Raw genomic sequence first — 22230 nt, 5'->3', positions numbered from 1 at the left:
AACAAATGGGTTTATTTCCCTTTCTGCAGACTGGCCCACAGAGGGAAGGGCTCTTTAGAAATTCTGTAGCTAACCTCCATGGTGAGAACTAAGAGTTAATTATGCTCAGTCTAACAGTCATATTTGATAGCTACATAGCAAGGTGGGCATTTTTCAAGGTTTTGTTTCTTCAAGTAGGTGCCAAAAGGGAGTTTATAAAAATGGAGTCTATTTTAGTCACACCAGTTAAACATGACACCACAACATTCTTACGTGGTCTATTTATATGTGTCATGGAGTTGGCTCTCAGCTATTAGCAGCTGATCTGTATTTACTTTGGATATTTTCAATATGGTTTGCTCGTCAAAGACAAACACACACTCAAACAGACATACGCAACTAAGCTATTAAATGATATGAACCACTTAAAACAAAACTCTAGGCCACTGACTACTGTATAAGCATGTCTCATCCTAAAGGCAAAGTACTTCATAAATGCCACTGTTCTTAATGTTTTCTCAGAGCTTTTGATGGAAATTATCATGTTGTTGGCTACAGATTTTAAGACCTGGTATGATTCCTTTTTTAAAAAAAGGATTTATTTTAGTTTTATGTGTGTGTGCATCAGTGTATATGTGTGGATGAATATACATAGCCAAGGAAGCTGGAAGCTGGAGCTGGAGGTATAGGCAGCTGTGAGCCGTTTGTTGTGAGTGCCGGGCACCCACCTCTGGTCCTCTTCAAGAGCAGCATGTGCTCTTTACCACTGATGCATCTCTTCAGCACCCTTAGCCTGAATCCCCATCTGCTGCTCCATTTCCTTGTCCTGCCATTGACTCCAACTAAGTACCTTTCCTTGCTAGTTATTCTCTCGCATGAATATATGTATGTGTGTGGTGAGCATGCATGTTCACATGTGTGTGGGTACATGTACTTTTGTGTGCATGCCCATGTAGAGGCCTGGAGCTGACCTAGAGTGTCATTTTTTTTTTTTTTTTAAGATTTATTTATTTATTATGTACACAGTGCTCTGTCTGCATGTACACCTGCAGGCCAGAAGAGGGCATCAGACCACATTATAGATCGTGATGAGCCACCATGTGGTTGCAGGGAATTGAACTCATGACCTCTGGAAGAACAGACAGTGCTCTTAACCACTGAGCCATCTCTCCAGCCCTAGAGTGTCATTCTCGATTGCTCTTCGTTTTATTTGTTGAGGGAGGGTCTCTGGTTCGACCCAGAGCTTATTAATTCTTGCAAGTCTAGCTAGCTGGCTTGCCCTAGAATCCCTATCTCTATCACACTTGCCTAGCTTCTACACAGGTGCTGGAGATTTGAACCCCTGTCTTTGTTCTTGTGGGGCAAACTCTTCATCCACTGAGCCGGTCTCCCCAGCTCCACTTCCTTTTTGCCTGCCTCTTCTTAAGTTCTCATAGATCTGAAAACTATTATCTAGTATTCAGTAACAAAGCATTATCTTAAAGCATTCTTCTCACCTTGCTCTAGTTCACAGTATACTAGTAAAGGTAAGAAGGTCATTTTGACTTGAATCTAGAGGGACCGTTGACTCACAAAGCCCGAGTTACTACTGCACTGACATTTGGTGACTCATCGTGCGCTGCTATTTCCACATTGGGCTCCTAATTGGGCAGCAGCAGCTCAAACTGAATCCATCACAGAAATAGACGTCTCTGGGTCTGCCAGGGCTCATGTTACAGTATGGAAGGGTTTCTACCACAGAGACCTTACGTAGGTAGCAGAGACTTCTAATTTTAAAAAGGATGCAAATTTGTGACTTCCCCAGATTTATTTATTCTACGTCCTCACCCAGAGCATTTTTACTCAATACTAGTGTCTGTTTTCCAGCCTTGATAGGGGGTCCCTTTCCAATGGTCTGGTCATGGTGACATGATAAGGCATAGGTGTTGACATCTAGAAGATAGACCAGGCACCCTGTGGACACACATGTCAAGAATAAAGAAGGTCTGTGACTTAAATACTGGAGGATGAAATTAACATAGAGAAGTTTCCTGAGTTCCCTTTGGGCCTTAGAGCTCATGGCCAGAAGAGAAGCATTCTCTTGGGTATTAAAATAGAAAGCAGACTTTGCTGTACACAAACAAATGTGCAGGTGATACAGGAGACCCGAGGACTGGACTTGCAAAGTTCTCTTTGGTGGGCTGTAAATGTCAATTAATCAATTTCATCTTTCCTTACCATCCACAGAAGTCTTACAAGTCAACACGTGTGTGTGTGTGTGTGTGTGTGTGTGTGTATGTGTGTGTAAGATGACTGATAGGCCAAGCTGTTTCTAACAGGGCAAGGACCAAGTCCTCCTGTATAGCTAGCTGAGCAATACGGTCATGCATCTACTGTCTCTCCTGTTTCCATATGTACCCACACACATGCCCAACAAGAAGCATCAGGACCATGCCATCTTCCTGTTCAAAACTGTTTCCTTCCCTTTCTTTTAACTAAAGAAAAAGTGTTTTGAGATAGGGCCTCACTATATAGCCCTGGCTAACCTGGAACACACTATGTACCAGGCTAAGCTAGAGCCCAGAGACCCTCCTGCCTCTCTCTCTCTGAATACCGGCATTAAAGGCCCAGCTCAGATATCTTGCCCCTTTTATTCTTCCATTTCAATGAGTGCTGTCATGACACTCAGCCTGGATCTCTGCTTTGATGTCCCCCTGTTGCTGTTGCCTCGCAACCTATTTGCATGATCTCTGTCCCATCTCCTTCCCCTTCTTCAAAGCTTAATTCTAAATCCCGCTTTCTTTGCACACTGTAGCAGATTACATCGCCACCCCTGTGGGACCTCGCTCACTCCTCCCTGACACCTCCACATGGCAGCCCAAATCATCTTGGGATTGTGCAGAGTGGCAGCCGTTCTGTGGCTCTACAGTTTGTGGAAAACTGTACCTTGTCCCTGGAATATCTTCCTAGTTCATCCCAGCCTGCATTTCTGCACCTTCACTGTCCTTGAAGTTCCCACTCGGTCTCTAGTTTCTTCCTTTTACACTTCTCTTCAGGGCCCCGTGGCCTCCTTGGGACACTGCTGGGCAGTAAAATGTTGTATTTTCTGCCTTGCAGCCACTTCTAAAACTGAGTCTCAAACTATCATCCAGTGTCGAGTGGCCACACACAGGCCTCCAGTGGGATGCATTAGAGTTTCTCTTGCTAAGTTCTTGGGCTGCATCCCAACCTCAGAAGAGAGGCTCAGGTCCACGTACAAAAGTAAGTCAATGTTCTCATGTATAGAAACTTACCAAGTCTTCCTCTATGTGAGGGCAAACTGAAGTTGTGTTGTTATTTGTCCCTGAAGAAGAGTGAATGGATTTATTAAGATACTCTCATATCTTATCCTCCGAGTGTGTGTGTGTGTGTGTGTGTGTGTGTGTGTGTGTGTGTGTGTGTGAATTTTGTTAGGATGGTTGGTCAGCAAGCCCCAGTCATCTTCCTTATTGTGTCTCCCCAGCACGGGAATCACAATAGATATGTGTGTGTGTATGTATGTGTGTATGTATGTATGTATGTATGTATGTATGTATGTATGTATGTATATAAAGCACATACATATGTGTGTATTGTAATAATATAATATATAACATATCCTATTACATATTGTATGAAATATAGGAAAGACATTCAACATATATCAGATAATATATACTTTATACATGTTTTTAATAATTACACACATACAGACACACACAGTGAGTGTGTATTATCTTCTTGTGTGTTTCTTTTATTTTGCAAAGGCATCTGACTTTCCCAGCACTTGTCACTGGAGAAGATCCATGCTCTCTGGAGCCCAGCTCTGGGAGTTATTTAATCTCTCTAGCCTGTTTGCTCATTTGGAAGTATCGCTATTACCATTAGCACTCTCAAAGGGCTGTGAGTACAGGATGGGCAAACATACGAAAGATGCTTTGAATGCGATTGGCACTCGGTAAACTCTCAATAAATGTTAGTTATTAGTAGTAAAACTCTGATAGATATTTCTAATAGTCTCCCTCTTCTTTATTGATTTGTATCATATAGGGCAGGAGGAGAGGATAAACGGTCTGTTAGGGGCATATCTTGGCGGAATTATGTGACCTGCATCTGCACTTTGCTCGCATGTCCTCACGAAACCCTACATATATCTCTCGTGTATGACTTACTACTCTCTGATACAACCATCTTGTTTTAGCACTTATCATGATAGATAGCAGCCCACCCATGCAAGCTTCTACACTTTTTCTATCACAGCTGAAAAACTATCATTATATAAACTCAAAATTTCTGAAGGATCTTCCCTCTCCTGAGCTCAGTCGTTTTAGTGTTTGGTGTGATCACATGTGGCTTTGGCTTATAGATTTGACGGTATACAGAGCTAGGTAGGTCACTGGAACTAAGAATTCTGGCATTTCGTTCATGAATTTCTTTTACCTATAAAGACACGTGGTATTCAAACGGAACGACAGGGAGCTGTAAAGGAAGTGGACAGCAAAGGAAACTTGCAAATTCTTGTGAGCTCAATGGATAGAATTACATTTTCTCCGTCTCTGTCTCTGTCTCTGATCTGCCTGTCTGTCTGTCTCTCTAGTGTGTGTGTGTGTGTGTGTGTGCAAGAAGTTGATGTTGGTTGTCTTCAATTGCTCCTTACCCAATTTTTTTGAGACAGGATCTGTCATTGAACCCAGAGCCCAGAGCTCGCCAATTTTGCTAGACTGGCTAGTCAGCCAGCTCTGGAAATTTCCTTTATTGTGTCTCCCTAGCACTGGGATCACAGACATAGGCATGGTGCTTGAAGTTCTTCCCTAGGTGCTCAGGATCTGAACTTAGGTCCGCACACTTGCATAACGAACACTTTCCTGACGGAGCCGACTCCCTAGCATGCAGCATAAATTTTATCTAAAAAATGGACAATATTTCATTGCTATAGTTTAGTTGGAGATTCTCAGTGGTGAGGAAGAGTGAGAAAAATTAAACAAGATCAAAAATGAACAGTAGCCTAGTTGGATATGGTTGTACTTGTCTATATTCCCAGGACTCAGGAGGCTGAGGCAGGAGGATTGTAAGTTTGAGACAAACCTGGGTTATCTGAAACTTGTTTCAAAACACTCAGACCACTTGAATGACCAACCAACCAACCAAACACACAAAATACAACAGTTATCACTTGCCTCAGAAATGTTTAACATACAAAAGAGAAAATGCACTGAAATTAGAGGTGACCTTGGGAGTGAAGTAATAGAAGAATTTGACTTCCAAGTATAATTGCTCAGCCAAATGTGATTGTTATAATTGGCTTTGAAATGTTTCCCTTGGGCTTATATTTTGAACACTTGGTACCTAGGTTGTGGCACTATTTTGAAGGCCACTGAGCCTCCTGAAGGTAGGGCCTGCGTAGCAGAAGTAGGCCAGTGTGAGTGGCCTTTAAGGTTATATGCCTTCCTGGCTGTGACCTGTGTTCTTGGCTTACTGACATATTAAGATGTAGACCATAGTCCTACCTTACATGGATAGAGCCACAAAAGCATTGTCCTGATTAAATTACCCCAATGCCTAAGAAAATTCTGTGAATCTTCATTGAGTTAAACCATAATTCCTAGCTGGGTAGTGGTGGCAAAAGGTCTTTAACCCCAGCACTTGGGAAGCAGAGGCAGGTGGATCTCTTGAGTTTGAGGCCAATCTGGTCAACAAAGTGAGTTCCAGGATAGCCAGAGCCACACAAAGAAACCCTGTCTTGAAAAACAACCAAGCCAAGCCAAGCCAAACCAAACCAAACCCAAATTATAATTCTTAGTACAGCATTTCAAATCAAAGCCTTATGCATTGGGTTTAATTAGTGCTGTTTTACAGCAGGGCTCTAGGAGTCCCAGGCTACCTGCACATCTCTGCTTGCTGGGAGTGCCCTGGGTCCATCTTGAGGGCTCTTGTTTACACTATTCCAGTTTGCATGTCTTCATCCATGCCCATGGCACAGTGGCTGCCCATGCACGGTGGCCATCTTTCTGTTCGTCTATCCTTCAAGTGCTCCAATTATGGTTTGGTTAATTAAGACATCTTTCCCTCTCCTAACTTCATTTCCTCACTCCTGCAATCTTACTCATGATAAAACTAAGTGGTATGCTTGGTTCCCTTTTGTTGGTAGCACTAGAGACTAATCTAAGGATTCCTTCACATCTTGAACTTGTGATCTCTGAGTAACCGGCATTGCAGGCCTGCATCACTAGATTCTTTCCTGGGAGACTGAATATACTTAGCAAAATAAGGATTTGTAAGCTTACGTGTCTCCTTTGAGTCCCATGAAGATCACATCTGTGCTTTACCCATCTTTCCTGCTGTGTGAGTTACCTTTTATCTCACAATAAATGACCTTGAGACTTAAATACCAGCCATTTATTTATTGCTCACAATTAACTGCCATGAATTAGAAATGTTCTCAGTAGGACAGCTCACATCTTATGGCATGTGAGCTGGCACAGTGGGGACAGCTAGGACAGCCCAGCTTCTCTCTCTGAGATCCCACATCCTCCTAGAAGCATCCTGGGCTTGTCTCCATGGCAGGTGCTCTAGAAGAGGGTGAGAGGGAAGGGCACTGCTGAGCCTCTCAAGGCTAGGCATGGGATTCTGTCAACATACTTCTGCCACATATAACTAGTGGAAGAAAATTTCAGGGCAGCTCTGACTGGAGGAGGGCAGAGGGGGGCGAAACAAAGTCTCCCAACTCCAGACCCTTAAAGAATCTGAGGTTTTGCACCTCCTGTATACTTGGGTAATTAATTTTATCCCTTCTCAAGTCTCTGATGGGGTTGAAGACCAGATAATTTAGTTTTACAATGAAGCTTAGCTGTTTAGGAGTTAAGATTTTTTAGGTCTAGATAGATGTTTTCAGTTGATAATGACAAGATATGATAGATACTGATTTACATTCAGAATTTTAGATGCACCAAGATAGAAAAGATATTTTATTCAAGGCTGCCAAATGCTAGTAGGCAAAACACTAAGAATGTAACATTTATATAATTCCTGATTGTTCCATGGTTCTTCTTGCTGAAGGTAGTTTATTGTATATATGTGCTATAATATAAATGTATATGTAAAAAATAAAAAAAAAAGAAAAAAGAAAAGAAAGACAATGGCTACTTTAAAAAAAGAATCTGAGGTTTGTTTTTAATATCCTCTCATGTCTATCTTCCCAACACTGAGCACTAAGTACTGGAAACATTATTATTTTATAGATAAAACCAAACACTATCAATTAAACTAGAACCCATGCTTAGTACCCATAATTTTCACTTTATGCTTATGCAACGTTTTTTTTGTATCTGTGTGTCATGTATATGTTTGTGTATGGGGGGTATATACATGTGTGGTTTATGAGCATGTGTGTATGTGGGTCCATGTGACTGTGTACCTGTCCAGAGGCCAGAGGATGTCCATTGTCCTATTCTATCCCCCTCTTGCCTTTTCCCCTTGAGACTGGATCTCTGACTAAACCCAGAGAAATGCTGGAAGCCAGAAATCCCATCTGTGGAATGGCAGGCACAAAGGTGTTGCCTTTCACAGGGAGCAGACATAATGTAAGGTTCTGTTCCACATGTCAAGTTGTCCCTGAAAAGATGATCTCTATGATGCTATTGTCTTAGCATCCCCAAAGCTACCTCTGAGATGCTGCCATCTTCCTGATGGACCAGTGTGACTTCTCCCTCTTCTTCCTGATAAGCTAGTGCTTGGTGAAGAAAACTGCACCACCTGTACCAGTGAGCCAAAACTGGGCATGGGCCCTGGAGGGTACCTTGATAAGAAGCTGAGGCCAAAGGCCCTGCGCATGGGGTTTCACTGTCATCTAACATTTCCTTGGCAATATACAATGGGCATGGGGACCATGGGATGAGTGAAAACATGAAGGTGCTCATTAATTTGCAAATGAGACCACCAAAGAATAAAGTCAACCATATATTCCAACGCTGCATCTTAAGCAAACATCTGAAACTCTGTGATTATGACCTCCTATGTGCAAAATGAGGCATATAGTAGACCCACTTCCTAGGAGTCTCTGAGGGGTTGGGTCTGTCCATGTTCTGAAGATTCACAGAATTAATCCACGGAAAATGCTTATGAGTGGCCAGTGGCGAAGGAAGTTATGGTTTCCCCATATGTCCTTTGAAGTATTTCCTAATGAAAATGTAACAACTCACACTGTTAATCAGTTTGTGAAGCCTAGAATAAGCCTAAACTACTGGCCAAGTAGATGGGGTGACATAAACATTCATTTAATAAACATTGGCTAACTCACCAATTGGGCTGTAAGGGGCTGTACTGGATTCAAGCATGTGATAGAGTCTTAGCTGCAGATAAGCTGAGACCTCAGTTTGGGGTTGGCCTCTCCTCCTGGAGGGGATCAGGAGGTGAAGCACTAAGACTCAGGGCTTCATGTTTTTGTCTCGTGTCCTTTGAGCAGAGTGCTGTGACGTGGTGCCACAGACAGGATGAGAAACAGCAGAGTGAGCTGTCACTGCAGGATACACCAATGGCAAAACACTCCTGTGTTTACAGCTGCACTAACACCACACCCCACTTCCTCCTGAGGGTGTGTGACACTTTTCAGAGAAAATACAGTGTTCAGTGGTATCATCACCACACTGAGCGGAAATTGCTGTCCTTAGATGAACTGATGGTTTGTGCAAAATAGTGTTGGGTGGAGACCTGTGTGGGCTAGTGTGGACAGACGATGCTGATGTGGACCACGTCTCTCACATGAAGGATGCTGCAGGTACAAAGACCAGGTGTCCCAGGGAAGGGGAGTAGAAGGGAAAGAAATATGGTTAGATGTGTGTGCATGGGGCCATGTAAATTACCCATCTCTTGTCCTTATACTGAAATGTATAAAATATGAAAACAAAAACAAACAAGAAACCAAACCTAGTGTCAAAGTTTGAAGTTTCAACTCCATGTAAACTATAAAATTAGGTAACATTCACATTTCTGGGTTAGCCTGTTCACTGCCACTGGCTTGCTAATTTAGAAGGGGGCCAAAATTAATGTATTATATAAAATCCATTACTTACGGCTACTTATTTTTCCTCTGTCATCTCATTAACTGTGAGCTGACCATCAGTTGATTGAGGCCTAATTCCTTTTTAAAACAACTTAAAAATGACATTTTAATTTTCTATTTGTGCATATAGCAAGTGTGGGGTGAGGATTGGGACAGGGGCACGTGTACCACACAGTATGCAGGTAGAGGTCAGAAGATAGCTTGCAGCTTGCAGGAGTTGTTTCTCTTCTACCACGTGGGTCCTGGAACCGAACTCAGGTAGTTAGGCTTGGGAGCAAGCCCCTTTACTCACTGAGCTATCTATCTCACTGGCCCCTGAGGCCTAATTTATAACATACAAAATATGAATTCGTTTGAATGAAGGAATTAGTCTGACTGTATTTTTAACCACAGCAGCAGCAGGTGCTGCAACCATGAAGGATGGAGCCAGAAGCTTGGTTAACACTTAAGATGTGTTCCTGGGGGATCCTCCAATACCAGCATCACCTGTTAAGTCTCTAACCCTCTGGACCCGCTATATTCAAACTGTGGGGCTTCACCAGCTGAACCCCAGGCTCTCCTGATGGCCACTCTAGGTATAGAATCTGTACTTGAGTAACCCACACAAGGTGAGCCCTGCATCATCCTACTTTTATTTTGCACAGGATCCAGCACAGTGCCTGTATCTTACAACATTCTAAGTCTGGGCTCCTCAACCACGTGTCATTACTTTGAGTGGACGTTTGCTCAAGTCTAGAGACACTAGACCTGGCTGCCGTAAAAGAGAGGTGTGGTGCTATTGGCTATAGGTTAAGGCCAGGGATATCACTAAACAACCCACAATGCTCAGGGTGGCACCATACACTAAATATGCCAGTACAGCTGAGGAGGAGAAGCCACTTCTAAATCGGTGTTATCAAAGCGGTCATGGTAGAACCATCTCCCCGGGGCTGTTTTTCTCTACTCCCAGCACACTTCAAGTTTGGTGACTTCTAGGCTCACGGTGAGGAGGTGGCGCAGGGAATGAGGATAACGTGTCCGTCTCTCTTTCCCTTACTCCCGTCTCGTCTAGGGTGCATGAAGATCATAGGGATTGCTTATAACACAGTGGCAGTGAACAAGTGAATAGGTGAAGCAAGCACAATAAAGCAACTGTACCAGCTACTTTCCTTCCACTCTGGCCACAGCGCTGGACAGAGACAAGAGGGTGAATGATCCATGACGGCTTACAGCTTCACAAACGGTTAGCCCATCACAGTGGGGGAGGGAGAGCAGAGCTACTCAGTGCATGTCAGTGGAGGCACATGACAGAGGCCACTGTCATCACGGCAGGCCAGGAAGTAGAGACAACAGGAATGAGGGATGAGGTATAACCTTGAGACAGCTGATCTAAGTGATGACCCCCGCCCCCGCACCCCCTTAAAGGCTCCCCAGCCTACCTAGTTAGCATTACCAGCTGTTCTAGTTTCATTCTGTTGCTGTGACAGGAAAAGAAGGGTTTATTTGGCTTTCACTTCCAGGCTACAGGCCATCACTGAGGGAGGTCAAGGGAGGAATTAAGGAAGGAGCTTGAGGCAGAAGTCATGGAGAAGTGCTGCTTCGTGACGGACAAACTGGTGCTTTCTTATATAGCCAAAGAAGTCACGCCACCCACAGTGGGCTGGGCCTCCTACATCAATCAGAAAAATCCTCCATGTGCCCACAGGTAAATCTGATCTGGCCATTCCTCCTACTGAAGCTTTGTCCATGGGCGACTCATACCTGTTGAGGGATATTCATCACAACATAGAACTGAGGGACATTTCCAACTCAAACTATGACAGCAGTGACTCGATCTGATAGAGATTCCCTAAGCTCTCTCCCATTTTGAAAATTAAAAGGCCCTTAGTAGTCGTCCGGTCTGGATTCTCATAGAACAGACTAGCCAGACAATGGGATTGAAACTCAGAGAAACCAACACAAGACGTCCATGCTAGCTATCTACTCTGTGATGGAGGTGGGGGCAGGAGCCAAGAGCCCATCATCTTCCCACTGACTGAGGCCTACTGTGCAGACATCACTCACACATGAAGATGGCTGAATGATGGGACTCACTCCTCCACAGGTTAGTGCTGCTCACCCTCAGGGCCAGCTCAGTCAGTCTCATGAAAGTCTGGCCCCTTCCAGACCTTGTTCTCTGCTTCCTGGATGTAGTGATGTGAACTGTTCAACTTTGACCCTCCCTGCTAAGATGGATTAAAACCTCCAATGCCATGGGTTAAAGTATGACATTGATTACACCAGCCCCCCCCCCAAAAAAAAAAAAAAAAAAACAAAGAGAGTTGAGCTCTCATAGGAAATAGGATTTGAAAAACTTGGTACTTCACCATGGAGTTTGAGAGAAATAATATTCTACAATAATATAGTATTTGAATCATAATTCTTGCTAAAACATAATCTAGCTGATGTTCTCTTTGCCTTTTTTATATTCCTCACTGGAATAAAGCCATGATTTCAGCAGCACCGTCTGGCATTTGTTTCATTTACTGTATCTTTATTTTGCGGAACACGTTTGTAGACAAAGTGAGCAGAGAAGTGCAGAGGGTTCTCACAAGTCCTGCTCTGCTCACACACAGCCTCCCCACATCCAGATCCACATCCCTAACCAAGTGGAACATCTGTCTCCATCATGTCATCACATAGAAATACAGTTTGCAATAAGGTTCATTCTTGGTGTTTTATGGGTTTGGATAGTCAAATAAGGTCATGTTCCCACAACAACAGAATCCATATAGAACAGTGTCACTGTCCTAAAATTCCTATGTGCTCCACCCAGTCATCCTCTCTTTCCACCAGTCCTTATAGACAGAGAAAATTCTATGTACTCATGAAATAGTGTAGAATTGATGTGAGAAGAGGTCAGATAAACAGAACAAAATAAAAGATCCTGAAGCAGATTAAGATATGTATATATGTGTACATAAATTCTGTATATAAAGAAAATGATGCTTAAAGTAAGTGGAAAAGGGAAAAAATTGTTTAGTAACTGGGACTATGTCCTTTGATTGAAGCCTGTATCAAAGCTAACATCAAATTAAAGTTTGGGCAGATAGAAGATATGTAAAATGAAACCAGCCAGCCACTAAAAGTACTAGATAATGTAGATTAATGATTAGAATCTTGTGGAACTTGGAAGAACTTGCCAGATGAGACACCATAGGAATGTCCATAAAGAAAAATGTCAGCACCATTTTAAAAGCCAATTGTGATGAACACTAACAAAGCATTTTAAATGACAGACATATCTTTGTAAAACACGTGACTACATGCTTGACACATGTGTGAAACCTCTTAATCATCAGTAAAAATACAAACACCCTAAGAAAAGTATAGAACCAGCCCAACACAGGCAACATATTTAAAATATGAATAGCTAATAGAACAAAGAGTTTAATTTTACTAGACATCAAGAATATGTAAATTAGTCAAGTATCTCTACAATTCCAAAACATAAAAAGCTCTGAAAATTGAAAAAAAATCTTGTGATGCAAATTAAATTTGTAGCAAAATTACATAGGAGACATATATTCTACTAAACATAATAATTAATATGACCATGTATATTGCTTAATGGTAATGTATAAAGTATAGTTTTATCATCTTTATGATATATGGATTCTGAAGCAGATCTGGCCATAAGGGATGTGTATAATTTCTATAAGAGAAAATATGGGGATTGGAGACATGGCTCATCTGTTAAGCACACATACTGTTCTTACAGAGAGCCTTAGTTTTGTTCCCAGTGCCTGCAAGGGGTGGCTCACAGCTGCCTGTACCACCAGCTCCAGGGGATCTGATACACTCTTCTGGCCTTGCCCACTACCCATACACCTGCCTCTTTCTCTCTCACACACACAACCAATAAGAGTAATAAATCTTCGAAAAAGGAGAGAAAATATATGTTAGATAATTTAAATAATATAGTTAAATAATAATGATGTACATTTATGGAGATATGCCTAGAAGAATGCCTATTGCAGAATTATTTCATAATAACAACACTGCACTAACCTTAATATCAAAAAACAGGGTATTGCTTAACCATATTATAGTCTGCACTACAATGGGATATTCTACTATGGACTGATTATGACTCATTAAAGTAAAATATTTACATAATATGGTTAGATCAAAGACATGTTAGCCTTAGTAATTATAATATGATCTTATTTTGAAAGACACTTGTGTAAGTCTTAGTGGAAGAAAATTTGGACTAAAATGTTATCTTGGGTGGATGTTATTTTCTTTATTTTTGTTGGAGACAGTGTTTTTTCTACATAACATTGGCTGTCCTGAAACTTATGCTGATTTCCAAAGTGGTTATACAAGTTTACAGTCCCATCAGAAACGGAGGAGTGTTCTCCTTGCTCCACATCATGCCAACATGTGCTGTCACTTGAGTTTTTGATCTAAGCCATTCTGACAGGTATAAGATGGTATCTCAGAGTCATTTTGATTTGCATTTCCCTGATGACTAAGGATGTTCAACATTTCTTTAAGTGTTTCTCAGCCCTTAGAGTTCCTCTGTTGAGAATTCTGTTTAGCTCTGTACCCCACTTTAATTGGGTTATTTGATTTGTTGGTATTTAATTTCTTGAGTTTGTTATATATTTTAGATATTAGCCATCTGTCATATGTAGGGTTGGTGAAGATCTTTTCCCAGTCTGTGGGCTGCTGTTTTGTCCTATTGATGGTGTCCTTTACCTTACAGAAGCCTTTTAATTTCATGAGGTCTCATTTATTAATTGTTGTTCTTAGTGCCTGAGCTGTTGGTGTTCTGTTCAGGAAATTGTCTCCTGTGCAATGTTGGAAGTCAATCTGGCACTTTCTCAGAAAATTAGGAATAGTTCTACCTCAAGACCCAGCTCTACCACTCCTGGGTATGTACCCCAAAGATGCTCCACCACACAACAAGGACATTTGCTTAACTATGTTCATAGCAGCTTTATTTGTAATAACCAGAAACTGGAAACAACCTAGATGTTCCTCAACCAAAGAATGGATAGAGAAAATGTGGTACATTTACACAATGGAATTTTACTCAGCTATTAAAAACAAGAAAACCATGCAATTTGCAGGCCAATGGATGAAACTAGAAAAGATCATCCAGAGTGAGGCAACCCAGACCCAGAAAGACACACATGGTATGGACTTATAAGTGGATATCAGCCATATAGTACAGGATAACCATACCACAATCCACAGACCCAAAGAACCTAAGCAACAAGGAGGACCTAGGGGAGGATGCTTGAATCCCACTCGGAAGGGGAAATAGAGTAGATATCAGAAGTGGATGAGGAGAGGGAACTGGGAGCAGGCAGGGGAATGAAAGTGGAGATCAGATGTGGAGAGAACAGGGGTGGGAGGCAAGAGAGTAGGAGAGAGAAGGGAAGCCAAGGGGGGAGGGCATCTCTGAGATAAGCTGGAAACCTACCACAAGGTATTCTCTTGGGAGGACATGGGGGTGACTCCAGCTGAGATTCCTTGCTGTGAGGGACATGGAGACTGAAGTGGCCACCTCTTAGCCAGGCAGGACTTCTAGTAGAGGGAGGGGGAACACCAATCTACCCACAAAATTTTCTAACTAAAATTTACCCAGCCTATAAGATGTGTGGGGATAAAGATGGAACAGAGAATGAGGGAACAGCCAACCAATGATTGGCCCAACCTGAGACCCACCCCATAGGAGAGAGCCAACCCCTGACACTATTAATGATAGAAACAGATGCTGAGACCCACAATCAAACATTAAACGGAGCCCGGGGAGTCTTGTGGGAAAGTGGGAGGAATGACAGAAGGTCTGGGAGGGGACAAGAGCTCCTCAAGAAGACCAACGGAGTCAACTAACCTAGGCTTATTAGGGGCATAAAGAGATAAAAGCACCAACCAAAGAGCATACGTGGACTGGACCTAGGCCGACGACACATTTGTAATTGATGGGCACCTTGGTCTTCATGTGTGTCCCCTAGCAAGTGGAGCAGGGGCTGGCCTGCTTCAGGATCACTTTCCCCTAACTGGGCTGCCTTGTCTGGCCTCAGTGGAAGGGGGTGTGCTTAGACCCGATAGGACTTGATGCGCCACGGTGGGTTGGTAAAGGGAGGGCGCTCCCCTTTTCTGAGGAGAAGGGGGAAGAAGGTGGGACCAAGAGCAGAGGAGGGAGGGGGCCGTGACCAAGATGTAAAGTGAATAAATAAATAAATTTAATAAAAAGTAAAACTCACTCTGTAGAACAGGCTAGTTTGCTCAGAGATCCACCTGCTGCTGCCTCCCAAGTGCTGAGATTAAAGGTGTCTGCCACCACACCCGGCTGTTTTTAAGTTATTTTTTTTTAGCGTTCACAATTCTGATTCTTAAAAATAATTAGAATAAATGTATGTGTGTACAGGGAATGAAAGTAGAAGTGGATAGGAGACTTGAGGAAGAAATCAAAAGGGAGGGAAGGTGGTGAGGGTGGGGTGGGGTGGGGTTGTGTGAAGAATAACTGGACTTCCTGTGGCGTGAAAGCAAATAGCAGTGTCTTCTTTGGGAAGAGGAAGGGAACTGCCAGGCAGGACTTAGGGAGGATGGGGGAGGAGAGGGACAAATAAGAACAAAACTCATTTCATATATATATATATATATATATGTGAAAATATGCTCCTGAAACCCATTACTTTGTGTGCTAACTTAAAAGTCATTGAAAAAAGTGATCATTGTTATAATATTTAAGCCATTTTTTAATAACAAAAGGGATTTTTTTTTTGGCCATTTTAACTTATTTATTTTTATTTTGGTGCTGGAGACAAAAGGGAAGTTCTTCTCATCTTGAGCCATTTTTGTCAAGTAGAACGGACTGCTCCCATTAGAAAGAAGAGAGAAATGGCATGTTTGGGAGTTCAGCCTTCTTGCGGCAGCTTCTGCTGAGGCTGAAGCAGCATGGCCCAAGCCCTCCCATCCCAGCTCTGCCCTGCTCCCCCTGTGAAACCTGCTTACCCGGTGCCAGCTCACACACTGCACCCATTAAGATCCCCAGTTTTGATAGTGTCAGTAATTTGACAGACCACTGTTCGATTTAATGTCAATCCATCATGAGTTTTATGTGTGGAAAGCACTTTAGGCAACGCACTTAGAGGTCAGATTCGAAGAACCCTCCAAGCCTCACACTGGGAAAATTTCCAGGTCGGAGACCCAAAGTCATCAATTTGAAATCACTCAAATCAGAAAATATATTTCCCCATAGCAGTGTCACCCACAATGCTGAATTCATGTGCGGTCAGTTTTTAAAGTATCACTTGGTGCTAGGAAAACATTTGCGGCGTGTTTATAATGGATTTATAGTGCCTACAAGTCTCCCCACATCCCACTTAGGGCTTGGGCGTGTCATCACTGGGTGGCTTATCTCCCCTCTTCCTTTCTTTTTAAACAGAGGAACCATAGGAGGAGAGGATGGAAAGCCAGTGGGGTTCAAGGTGGCGGTGGGATAAGGACTAGAGAGGTGCCCAGAGAGTGAGCTGAGAAAGCAAGCGAACGGAGGGAGAGAAGGCAAGAGTAGGTGTGGCTGGTGGTCCTCTACTATGGGTGTGCGATGGCCTAGATAGCCTACGACACAATCCTCTCATCCTGCTGGCCTTCAGCTGACCCTGGGTACCAGTTCCGTTCACATTCATGGCCAGGATCCCCAGCCTTGCTGAGATACAGCCTGCAGGTTGGCCCAGCCTTATCATTGTCTGAAATGCTCAAGAGGCGGTGTTGCGTTGCCTTAATAAAGACTGGCAATTACCTTGACAGTCTGAGACTGGATCTTTACGTGGGGGATGGTGGGGGGGTTGGAGGGGTGGAGGGGTGGGGGGATGGGGATGGGTGGGGACTGGGGAAAGAACCCTCTGTTATGTCCTATGCTCATTTCCACTCTCAGAGCTGACAGTACTAAACCAGATGCTTTTCTGATATACAAAAACAACAAACAAACAAAACAAAACAAAACAAACAGAAAAACCCTGAAATTACAGATTGTTTTCCTGGGGGAGAACCAGGAGGAAAGGAGATGGCAGGTGCACTGTAGCTCACGGATATGGGTCTTTGTTCCTTTCCCCTGCTATGAAATACTCTAACGAAAGCAGCTTCACTCTAACGAAAGCAACTTCATAGAAAAGGGTTTGTTATGCTCAGGGTTCTAAGTTACAGTGTATCATTGTGGGCAAGTCAGAGCAAGGGGTTTGAGAGATCACATTACATGCGCAGCCAAGAGAGCCAGCACACTAGTGCTCAGCCAACTTTCTCCATTATTCAGTGCAGGACCCCCAGCGCCAAAAGTGATGCTGGTGCAGCCTGGTGTGGGCAGGCCCGCCAACATGATGAAAATAATCCCTCTCGGGCACTCACTTTTTTCCTTCTTTTCTTTTTTTTTTTTTTAATGACATTTCACCTCGTTCTAATGAACAATTGAAACCAATAAAGAATTGTATTATTAATCTATACCCTAACTTACCTTTTAGGAAAAAAAATTATGAGAACAGAGACTAAAAAAGAATTATGAGGACAGAGGTTAAAAACTCTGATGGGTATTCACAGGAATTCTCTATGTCCCCCACTTTAGTGCCCTCGCATTGTAGCATGTCTGAGGTGATGCTCTGGTCCTTGTCTTACAGATGGAGAAAGAGAATTTGACTCAGAGAGATGAAGCTGTCTGCCCGGTTCTGCACAGTGTCACAGCCAAGTGAGAAGTGAGACTCAAGTGCCGCAGAGGCTCCCCCGGGCATGATGCTACAAATGTTCCTCCCTCCCTCGGGGTCTATTCTGGAAGCTCACAATTATTTGATCTTCAGTAAGCCAAGTGCTACTCTATAACTAATTATTTTTAATTACATCCTACCGAGGGAGTTGGGTTGAGCCCTTTGTCAGGCTCTTTGGGCCCCCACTGTGTGCTCTGCAGCTGCTGTTCCTTCTGACGGGGGCATGGTGATTAAAAGATGACTTTCATCTGTGGCGATGATTATTTATCTCATGTTCCTTCAGTGTTCTCCCGAGACACTGTCACCTCGCTTGCTCCCCAGGACGAAGCCACACCCTGTCTTCAGATATTGGCAGCAGACATCCAGGAAGTGCACGAACACACATAACCAGTTTTCTCTGGTTCAGCATCTGCCCTTCCCTGTACCCCTTCTTCCCCAAAGGCTTCTGCAGTTTAGTTTCCCTCACTGGGGATGTGGCAATAAAAGTCAGGTGATAGAAATGGGAAGTCTGGGATTTAGGCAAAATAGGAAGAAATCAGGAAGAGGGGGTATTTTTCTCTGTAGAAGTAATTTGCTCACTGCCTCTAGGAGCATGAGGCTGGGACCGTGGCTCCGGCTTCTTTCCTGGGCTTTGGTTTTAGCACCTGGCTGACACTCCTCTTTCCCAGAATTCTGTTGCTGCTCCCGAGTGAAGGGACACAGGTGGCCCCCATGGTTAAGTATGGAGGCAGTGTACAGGACTGACCTATTTGTTCCCACACCCAGTTGCTTTCTTGCTGGGACTCTGGTGGGAGAGCTGGGGAAGCCACACTTCATACAGACGGTGGGTGTCCACTCTACACTGGAGTGGCCTTTTAGCAGAGAGAAACATTTAGCAGAAATGCTGCCACTGGGAGGTGTGATGTCCAACTCCTCCATTCCAATCTTTAGTAGAGCTGCTCAGTTGGAAGGACACTGGGAACAGCTCTCACAAAGCAGGACGTGATGAGGCAGAGGCAGGCAGATCTCTGTGAGTTCAAAGCCAGCCTGGTCTACAAAGCGAGTCTAGGACAGTCAAGGCTAAACAGAGAAGCTCTGTCTCGAAAAAAAATAAACCCAAATAAATAATAAAATAAAATAAGGACATATTTGCACCAGTTCACCGGTCCCCAGAATAGTCAGTCATCATTTTAAAATGTAGGTTTTTGCTTCGCTGCTCCGTCGTCCCCTGAATGTGACCAAGGTCCTCTACTAACTAATCACAGCCCCCCAGGAGGGTCAGAGGTTCTTTGCTATTCTGAAATGTCCATTATTCCCACTGATCTTGGCTCTGTCCCCTCACGCTGTGCTGAAAAGCTCCCTCAGGGGCTGACTCTGCTGTGGATCCGCTCAGTGCGTGCAGGGCTGGCATGCTGTTCCACCCAGGTTTCTCCATAATAAATACCCTCCCAATTCCGCCAGTTAGCTTTTCTTTCTCCAAGTCTCCAGACTCATTGATTGTGGTCGCCTTACACAGACACAAGAGCATGGCCAACAGTCTCTGTGCAGCAGTTGTTGTCAGGGCAGTGAATTTATACTTAACACGTTTTATGTTGGTGACATACACTAGACATGAACTTTTACCATTGAAGTGCACTATTCAAAGATCCTGGTATGTTCATATCACTGCCCAAGTACCACTGCCACCAATTCCCAGACTTTCATCAACCTAAGAGTTCAGTAGCCCAGTGATTCTAAAAGTGGAAATCTGGTGAGGCTGAGATGAATGTTAACATATCTAAGTTGAGTCATTCTCATTATTACTGTTTATGTACTTTTAAAAAAGCATAAACAAAAACTCTCCTCTATACTACAAGCTATTAGTCTTTTGTGAAGATTCAGACCTTGTTAGCCCACATTCCCTGACTTATTCTCATGTCGGTGTTACATATTAAAATCACCTCCAAGGCTTCTTTTTTCAAGTGGAGTAATATCTGCTCCTTGCACATTCTCCAAAATACATTCATATTTAACTTGCAAATGATTTTTCCCACTCTCTAGGTCATTGCTACATGAATTTATTACAATGCTGAGCTCGAAGCAGTTCTGCTCCATTAAGTTGCAGGCCATGGGCTGGGAAAAAGGCTGAGACAGTAGTTGTTTGCTGGGTGAGTGTGAGAACTTCGGTTCTGTCTCTAGAAGCCGTGCCTGAAAGCTGCATGTGGTGGTGTGCAGTTCTAATCTCTGGACAGAGGTGACAGAGGAAAGTGGGTTGCTGGCCAGCTTAGCAGTTTTTGGCAAGTCCCAGGTTCAGTGAGATACTATGTCTCAAAAACTGACGTGGATAGCTATTGAGAGAGATGCTGAAAATTACCATCTAGCCTCTATATGCGCATGCACACTATGTACAACAGAGAGGGAGGGGGAAGTTAAGGAAAACAGCCACATACTTTCCCAGGGTCACTCCTGATGGTCAGAGGCAAGGCCAGAGCTACACGGGTGCACAGTGGCTCTGACTGTAGGGCACGCTCATGTATTCTTAAAGCAGAAAGAGGCCACTGCAAAGCCCAATGAAGAGTTGGGTAAACTGAGGAAAGTCACTTTACCTCTGAGGTCCAGCTTCTTTATTATAAAATGAAGAAGAGATCTACCTCTCCAGTCCATTTTCCTCCCAGCACCTGAAGGGTATGACCTTCTAGGTGCAGGAGCTGAGCTCTCTGTGACTCTGAGGCTAATGCTCCGACAGGAAGATGACAAATTGGGAAAACAGCACCATATTCTAGATTCTAAAAACAGTCTAGAAAGACTGTGTTCAGAGACAACATTTACACTAGAGTTATACCCTGAGTATGGGCTATGGCAGACACCTGAGGAAATAGGGACGCCACCTTCATACACTTGCATTCCAGTGGAATCAAAACAAACAGAAGCTAGCAGGATGGCTCAGTAGATAAAGGCGCACAAGTGCCATCAAACTTGACCATCCTAGCTCGGTCCCCGGAACCCAGAAAGTAGAGGATAGAACTTGTAATTCTCCTCTGACTTTCATGCCATGTCATGGCACACACATGTGTGCACACACTCACACACACAACAAATGTAAGCAAATACAAACTGACAAATGCTCCAAGACAAAGCATAAAGACATGAAGAATTAACAACAGCACAGCATCTACACAATCAGAGTGCCTAGCTTTCCCAAGGCAAGAGCAGGATTTGAATAGAATTCAGTCGATTATCAGGCGCATTTCTCCGTCTTCTACAGCTTGGAGAAGTAATTGGGGGGGGGCGGGTGCCAAGAGACCAGATGAGCTTTGGATTTGCTGTGACAAGGCCATTTGCTTGCTTTTCCCTCTGTAACCTAAGCTCATAGTGGCTATCTCTGCCGTACCTTCTTCAGGTATTCTCAGGAATGCAATAGGGACGTAAGGAATCTATGAATACGGACAATGCACATCCCAGGCCACACTTCAGAAGGTTTCCACCGAGCAAAACAAAATCATTGTGCAGGCCAGAAGGCACAGTGCTGTAACCTTGGCTACTGGGGGACAGGAGTTGCTGAGGCAGGAGGACCACAAGTTTAGCGGTGTCTTAGTTCACTTTCTATTGCTATAAGAAGACAATGACCAAAAGCAATTTGGGGAGTTAAGGTTTCATTTGGCTTATATGTCCTAATCATGGTCCTTGAGGGAGGTTTAGGCGGGAATTCAAGCAGAGGAGAAACCAGGAGGCAGGAACTGAACTGGTGACCATGGAGAAATGCTGCTTACTGATTTGTCCTCCGTGGCTTGCTTAGTTTGCTTCTCGTAAATCCAGGATCATTAGCTTAGTGGAAACACCATCTCCAGTGGGCTGGGTGTCCCCCCACATCAGTCATTAGTCAAAAATGTGTCCCACTGACAGATGGGCCCATTTCTTCACTGAGGTTCCCTCTTTCCAGGTAATTCTAGTTTGTGTTAATTTGACAAAAGAAAAAAAATCATAACTAGCACAAAGGCCTATTTGGGAGTTATAGCAAGACCTTGTCTCAAAGTTAAAAAGAAAAAAAAAAGGTAAAATCAGAACTGTGGATACAGTTCAATGGTAGAGTTCTTGCCTAGCATGCCAGAGGCCCTGGGTTCAATCCCCCAACACACACACACACACACACACACACACACACACACACACACACACACACATATACACACACACGTACACACATGCACACTAGCTTCTTATTCTTTAAGGTTCTGAAAAAATTCACCGTGAGTGAGTTTCTCTGGAGCCCCAGTTAGGGCTCCTCTGGAGAGAGTGTAGCTCTCAGAGCAGGCAGGAAGCAGGGGCACCTCTCCACCCCGCTTTTGAAGTACTGCTCTCATTTAGCCCCACAGTTCCTGTATCTCCATGTGCTGGGTAACAGGGCAAGCTTGCATCCTGCTGTGTGTACGTTTGAAAAGAAAGAAAGAAAAAGAAAGAATAAATGTCACAGTGGTGGAGCCTGGGCATGTGAAAATTCTCGCCAGTGGC

The 22230-nt window shown here is 43.6% G+C and overlaps 1 protein-coding gene across 1 annotated transcript in view; it reads right to left on the bottom strand.

The window, feature by feature from the left end:
• The window catches only part of Prkcq (protein kinase C theta), a 132221-nt gene that overhangs the window by 77344 nt on the left and 32647 nt on the right, over positions 1-22230 (bottom strand). The gene's annotated exons all lie outside the window — the stretch shown is intronic.

This window comes from Acomys russatus, chromosome 9 (assembly GCF_903995435.1).
Source record: "Acomys russatus chromosome 9, mAcoRus1.1, whole genome shotgun sequence".
Classification (NCBI taxonomy): domain Eukaryota; kingdom Metazoa; phylum Chordata; class Mammalia; order Rodentia; family Muridae; genus Acomys; species Acomys russatus.
Note: the sequence above shows the minus strand (reverse complement) of the source record. Positions and strands in the feature narration are given on the sequence as shown.